Below are 7,559 nucleotides of genomic sequence, written 5' to 3' on the forward strand. Positions count from 1 at the left end.
TACTGGAGCCCCATATGAGGTTTTAATGAGTTAAGATTCAATTAATTAATTTAAATATTAGTTAATAACTAAAGAAATAATTATCAATTATTTCTGATTGTAACACTGATCTAAACAACCAGTAAAGCCCTACAAGAAATATAAACATTTTACACACATTTGTTTTGGTTATTTTGGGTGATATTTAGGTCACTATAACATGCAATTTTATAATCTTCAAAAAAGTTCCCTCTGCTCAAGGGCCCTAACCTAACATAACCATACCTGTAGTATTGCGAGAACCACTGATAGTTCACACAACATGGGGGAGGGGAAAATGTAAGTCCCACGAGAACTTTGATATTTCCCACACCTTGGGGTAGGGGAAAACATAATTCTCGCAAGGACTTTGATAGTTCACCCAGCAAAGAGGAGAAGCACACAAATAAAAACTTGCACAGCAGCCTTCTAAACCATTTCTCTTGGTGCTCTGTGGGCTCTCTCTTTATGCTCTCTCTCAATTGAAAATGACCTCTAAGCAAATGTTTTCTGTCAATGAGGTTTTGTCACAGTTCTTTGACAGTGAAAGTGACATAGAGGAGAATGTGTCTGAGACAGAGTATAATGTTGAGGAGGACCCTGATTATGAGGCATCCTCCTCTGATGAGAATGAGACTCTTAGTGTTGACCCTTCTATTGTCTCTCAACCACCAGCAGACACATTACCTTCCAAAAATGAAAAGTTATTATGGTCCCTCTCCCCACTTGAATGACAGGGTAGACTTAGTGCTGCTAATGTCATCAAAATGGTTCCAGTCCCCACCAGATATGCTGTCAGTCATGTCCAAGACATAAAATCAGCATTTGAGCTCTTTGTAACACCATCAATCGAAAAGGATATACTTGAGATGACAAACTTTTCGAGGGGAGGCGTGTGTATGGGGACAGTTGGAAAGACTTGGATGTGACCCATTTGCAAACCTACATTGGGTTGCTCATTTTGGCAGGAGTGTACAAGTCAAAAGTAGAAGCAACAGAAAGCCTGTGGAATACTGACACTGGAAGGGCAATATTTCCAGCCACCATGTCTCTAAAGACATTCCATATTTTCTCCCGTGTCATATGCTTTGATGACAGAGATACAAGGCAGGGCAGACAAGAGTGTGACAAACTTGCAGCGATACTTGTATGGGACAAGTGGGTCCAGTGATTACCCTTTCTTTACAATCCAGGCCCCCACGTCACTGTCTGATTGTCTGGTTGCATTTTGTGGCCACTGTCCCTTCAGACAATACATAGCATGCAAACCGGCCAAATACGGTATCAAAATATGGGCAGCATGTGATGCACAGTCCAGCTATGCCTGAAATATGCAGGTGTACAATGGTAAATCCCATGGGGAAGCACCTGAAAAAAATCAGGGCATGAGGGTGGTACTATACAATTGAAGTCAGAAGTTTACATACACCTTAGCCAAATACATTTAAACTCAGTTTTTCACAATTCCTGACATTTAATAGTAGAAAACATTCCCTGTCTTAGGTCAGTTAGGATCACTACTTTACTATTATTCTGACATTTCATGTTCTTAAAATAGAGAGAATTATATATTTCAGCTTTTATTTATTTCATCACATTCCCAGTGGGTTAGAAGTTTACATACACTTTGTTAGTATTTGGTAGCATTGCTTTTTAATTGTTTAACTTGGCTCAGACTGGGTAGCCTTCCACAAGCTTCTCACTATAAGTTGCTGGAACTTTGGCCCATTCCTCCAGACAGAACTGTTGTAACTGAGTCAGGTTTGTAGGCCTCCTTGCCTGCACACACTTTTTCAGTTCTGCCCACACATTTTCTATCAGATTGATGTCAGGGCATTGTGATGGCCACTCCAATACCTTGACTTTGTTGTCCTTAAACCATTGTGCCACAGCTTTGGAGGTATGCTTGGGGTCATTGTCTATTTGGAAGACCCATTTGCGACCGAGCTTTAACTTCCTGGCTGATGTCTTGAGATGTTGCTTCAATATATCCACATAATTTTCCTTCCTCGTGATGCCATCTACTTTGTGAAGTGCACCAGTCCCTCCTGCAGCAAAGCACCCCCACAACATGATGCTGCCACCCCCATGCTTCACGGTTGGGATGGTGTTCTTCGGCTCGCAAGCCTCACCCTTTTTCCTCCAAACATAACGATGGTCATTATGGCCAAACAGTTCAATTTTTGTTTCATCAGACCAGAGGACATTTCTCCAAAATGTACAGATCTTTGTCCCCATGCAAACTTGCCATCTGTAGTCTGGCTTATTTTATGATGGTTTTGGAGTAGTGGCTTCATCCTTGCTGAGCAGCCTTTCAGGTTATGTTGATATAGGACTTGTTTTCCTGTGGATATAGATACTTGTCTACCTGTTTCCTCCAGCATCTTCACAAGGTCCTTTGCTGTTGTTCTGGGATTGATTTGCACTTTTCGCACCAAAATACATTCATCTCTAGGAGACAGAAAACGTCTCCTTCCTGAGCAGTATGATTGCTGCGTGATCCCATGGTGTTTATACTTGCATACTATTGTTTGTACAGATGAACGTAGTACCTTCAGGTGTTTGGAAATTGCTCCCAAGGATAAACCAGACTTGTGGAGGTCCACAATTGTTTTTCTGAGGTCTTGGCTGATTTCTTTTGATTTTCCAATGATGTCTAGCCAAGAGACACTGAGTTTGAAGGTAGGTCTAAAATACATCCACAGGTACACCTCCAATTCAGTACACCTCCATTCAGAAGCTAATTGGCTAATTATCTAAAGGCTTGATATATTTTCTGGAATTTTCCAAACTGCTTAAAGGCACAGTTAATTTAGTGTGTGTGTACTTCTGACCCACTGGAATTGTGATATTGTCAATTAAAAGTGAAACAATCTGTCTGTAAAATTGTTTTGGAAAAGTTACTTGTGTCATGTACAAAGTAGATGTCCTAAACGACTTGCCAAAACTATAGTTTGCTAATATTAAATGAGTTTTAATGACTTCAACCTAATTGTATGTTAACTTCTGACTTCAACTGTACATGGCTGAAGGACTGAATGGTCATAACATTACATGTGATATTTTTTTTCACATCGTATGCCCTGGGTGAGGAACTGCTGAAAAAGAAGGTTACCATGTTGGGAACAGTGAGAAAAAGCAAGCCGGAGCTTCCCTCTGAGCTTCTTGCGATGAAGAACAGGAAGGTAACATCTTCAATGTTTGCCTTCACTGGCAGAGCCACTGTTGTCTCCTATTGCCCCAAGAAAGGGAAACATTTCTTGCTGATGAGTACCATGCACAAATATGCTGTCCTGAGCACCAGAGAAGACAGAAAACCACAAATGGTCTTGGACTACAATGAGACAAAGGGAGGGGTTAATAATCTGGACAAGGTCACAGCCAACTACAGCTGCAGACACATGACTGCCCATTGGCCCCTTGTCATTTTCTTCAACATCATTGATGTGAGCACCTACAATGCCTTTGTATTATGGAGCAAAATAAACAAGGAATAGAACAGCGGAAAACTGAGTTGAAGGAGGATTTTCCTGGAGCAGCTGGGATATGCGTTGGTGAAACCTCATATCGAGAGAAGACGGTGCCTTCCAAGAGCATCAACAGCTGTTGCAACTGTTGTGAAGGACATCCAAATGGAGACACACACCCCAGTGGTTCAAACTGCAGGCAGGAAACGTGGCAGGTGCCAGGTCTGTCCCAACAGAAATGACTCCAAGACCAGCAACACCTGTGTGAAATGCAAGAAATACGTCTGCAAGGTGCACACACACACTCTCTGCACATCATGTGCACAGTAGTGCAGACAAAAGGCTGGATTGTACCTTCTGGTACAAATGTCCCCTTCATGTGTGTACAGGGAATACAGGAGTGGGCTGAGAAAACAGCCCTGCGGGGCTCCAGTGTTGAGAGTCAGTGATGAGGAGATGTTGCTGCCCATTCTAACCACCTGGTGTCTGCCTGACAGGAAGTCCAGGATCCAGCTGCACAACGAGCTGTTTAAGCCCAGAACCCGGAGTTTCACATCAAGCTTGTAGAGCACTATGGTGTTGAATGCTGAGCTGTAGTCTACAAAGAGCATTCTCACATATGTGTTCCTTTTTTTCCAGGTGGAAGAGAGCAGTGTGTAGTGTAGATGCAATGGCATCATCAGTGGAGTGATTGTTGCAGTAAGCAAACTGCAGTGAGTCCAGTGAGGCAGGCAGCACAGAGCAGATGTAATCTCTGATTAGCCTCTCAAAACATTTGCTGATGATGGGGGTCAGAGCAACAGGACACCAGTCATTTAAGCAAGTGGATGTTTTAAAGCATGTGGGGACCACAGACAAGGAGAGGGAAAGGTTGAAAATGTCCGTAAAAACACCAGCCAGTTGATTTGAGCACACTCTGATGACACGGCCCGGAATGCCGTATGGACCCGCGGCTTTTTACGGATATTCACCCATCGGAAGGACCGGGTTATGCCCGCTACAGAGACAGAGAGTGAACTAACCTCTGTAGCTTCGGCCGTGAGAGCTCTCTCCACAAAAGAGGTGTTATTTCCCTCGAAACGACCATAAAAAGTATTAAGCTCATCCAGGAGAGAGGCAGTGGTGTTCATGGCGGAGTTTTTATTCCCTTTGAAGTATTAATTCCCTGCCACATGCCTTTAGAGTTGGTGTTGAACTGTCCTTCAATCTTGTCCCTGTACAGTTAGAGATTGATTTATATTTGTCACATATAATATAACATCATCAGCGTACATTGATAACTTATGTTCTTCATCTAGAACTACTCCTTTTATTCACTTATTACTTTTATTTAATTCAGCTAATGGTTCCATACATAGAATAAGGATCAGGGGTGACAATGGGTCTCCCTGCCGAGTCCCTTTGTATAAATTAAACGGATTAGATAGTGCCCCATTAATTCTTTCTTGAATCTTGTTTATTATACATCATTTTTAACCAATCCACAAACCTTTCATGAAAACCAAAACTTTTTTTCCATTCATTTGACTTCATGTTCAATGACCCCAAGCTACATTGAATAACTGACCACTCGATGTCGATCGATGGGTAAGGTTCCCATATTGAGTAGCATTATCAGATCCTTGGTGAATAGCGGCACCTGGAAAATGGAATCTTGTACTGTCCATGCCATGGTATCTGCCAAAAGGTTTAGCCTTGCTTATCTACAGGCTGTACTGCATAAGAACAACACACAGCATGAGTTTCACATTCCTCTCTCCTCACCTCACTCACTTACAACTCATTACAACTACCACAATGAGTGGAACAAGGTAGCAACCTGATGCTTGTAGTGCCATGTGACAGACTGAATGGATTCAGTGCTAATCTTAAGATATGTGAGAGGAAATGACACATGAGGACTCTATTTTGTGTATGAAATGTGATGCACCTCAAATTTGAGAACATAACTTATGATGAACTAAATATAATAATACAAAATAATAATTTAATGAAAAACTACATTTATGGAAAAAGTGTAAAAGCATATTTTAACCCTCTGCCATTAGTGCAAAAATCACATTTGTGCATGTGAATATTTAAACTGGCAGCATGTAGATGGTTCATGTCATGCTTGACTTCAGTGATACCAAAATATATTGGTTCTCGTGTGTCACAGTACTAGTCGGGACACACAAGTTTGAATATGTGACTGCAAAATACATTTGAGAGCTATGAAAGAGAAGAAGATTATTAAAATATCAACATAAATTTTGGTCTTTTCCTCACATCGATATATTGTTTAGATTCAGAAAACATGGAATCCAACAGACCCAGCACCAGGCACTTGTGTAGCATTTCCAACTCCTGTTCCAGGCGATTTGGAGCCTGATCACGCACGAGGGTGTTGGTACCCTGACCCCGGAGTCCGCCTCGGCCGCTCCACTGGTCACCTTGGCGATGGCTGAAGAGAGCCATCCTGCAGCGGGTCGGCCAGAGACCCGAACAGAGCCATCAACACTTCCGCTCCTTGAGGCTGGGAAGGCACGGCCGCCCATTCGCGTTTACACAGCAGCTCCGTGATGCCTGCCAGAAATGGTTGCTAGCTGAGGGACCCCGTGGCGCTCGAGACATCATAGATCAGGTGATACTGGAACAATTAATCTCCCATCTGCCCCGTGGTATGGCCGAGTATGTCCAGTGCCACCGTCCAGCGTCGCTGCAGAAAGCTGTACAGCTGGCCGAGGATTACGTGAATGTGTTCCCGGGAAGCAGTGAACCAGATTCTCTCTTCTCTCTCTCTCTTCTACCCCCACCCATCCTCTTTCCATCCCATCTCTGCCCCCAGGAAACTGGGCGGTCCCGTACCCAAACCTCCTTCCTGGTTAGGGGGGTCTTTCCCCTCACCTGTCTCCCCTGTTAACACTGTCTCTCCCCACTATCCCTCCCAAGTTGGCGAATCCAGAAAAGCCTCTGGGCCAGTCTGTTGTCTGCGGGTAGCCAGGACATTTCCAGGACCGGTGTCCAGTGATGGAGGTGGGGACCCTGGTCCGGATTCCCAATGTTCCACAGGCTGCCTCCGATCGATCTTTGGCATATTGGATACCGGTGAGTACCCAGGGGTATACATATCAAGCTTTGGTGGAATCTGGCTGTTCCCAAACCTCTATCCATCAACGCTTGGTACAAGACGAGGTATTGGGCACAATAGACGAGTGAAAGTGCAGTGTGTGCATGGGGATATTCACACGAATCCAGTGGTTATCACTGAGATACTATTCAGGGGAGAATACATAGAGTAGAGACTGTGGTTAATTCCCACCTCACCCATCCACTGATTTTGGGGGTGAATTGGCCTGATTTAAAGAATTTATTGAGAGAAATATGTGTGGATCACACACCAAGACATTATGAAATAATGTCTTGGTGTGTGACGTGCGATGCTATGGCGGGAGAAGTGGTGCCAGGGCCGTCTGCATCTGCTCTGCATCGAAATGACGCAAGGGAGTTAGTCCCCGCCCTGAGGGAGTTCCCTGAAGGGGATTTCCCTCAAGAGCAGTCACGTGACAAATCCTTCAAGCACGCTTTTGACCAAGTGAGGGTAATCAATGGTCACCAGATCCAGCCTAACGTCTCCGTGGCAGTCTCCGTGGCCTTGGCAACGATAGTCCCAGAGAGGGCAGAGCTCGGCCCGGAGGTGACTTTCAAAGCTAATCAGTTCACCCCCGTCCTGTGTGGAGACCACCTCTCACCATCACAGCTCAAGGAGGTGGCCAAGTTGCAAGTGAAATTTGCAGATGTGTTCTCGCCTCTCCCTGGTTGTACGAACCTCATAGAGCATCATATCGAGACCACCCCAGGGGTGGTGGTTCGTAGCCATCCCTACCGCCTTCCTAAGCACAAAAATAAAAGTCGTTCAGGAGGAATTAGAGGCGATGCTCGGATGGGCGTAATAGAGTCACACAGCGATTGGGCCAGCCCAGTGGTTCTGGTACCTAAAAGCGATGGGACGGTCTGATTCTGTGTGGACTACAGGAGAGTCAAAGTGGTTTCCAAAATTTTATGCAACCCAATGCCCTGGACTGATGAATTGCT

General features: G+C 44.3%; 1 pseudogene; it reads left to right on the forward strand.

The window, feature by feature from the left end:
- Nucleotides 1–506: 506 nt before the first annotated feature.
- Nucleotides 507–6,047, forward strand: LOC127412638 (piggyBac transposable element-derived protein 4-like; annotated as a pseudogene).
- The last annotated feature ends 1,512 nt before the right edge of the window (nucleotides 6,048–7,559 follow it).

Source organism: Myxocyprinus asiaticus, chromosome 22 (assembly GCF_019703515.2).
Source record: "Myxocyprinus asiaticus isolate MX2 ecotype Aquarium Trade chromosome 22, UBuf_Myxa_2, whole genome shotgun sequence".
Classification (NCBI taxonomy): domain Eukaryota; kingdom Metazoa; phylum Chordata; class Actinopteri; order Cypriniformes; family Catostomidae; genus Myxocyprinus; species Myxocyprinus asiaticus.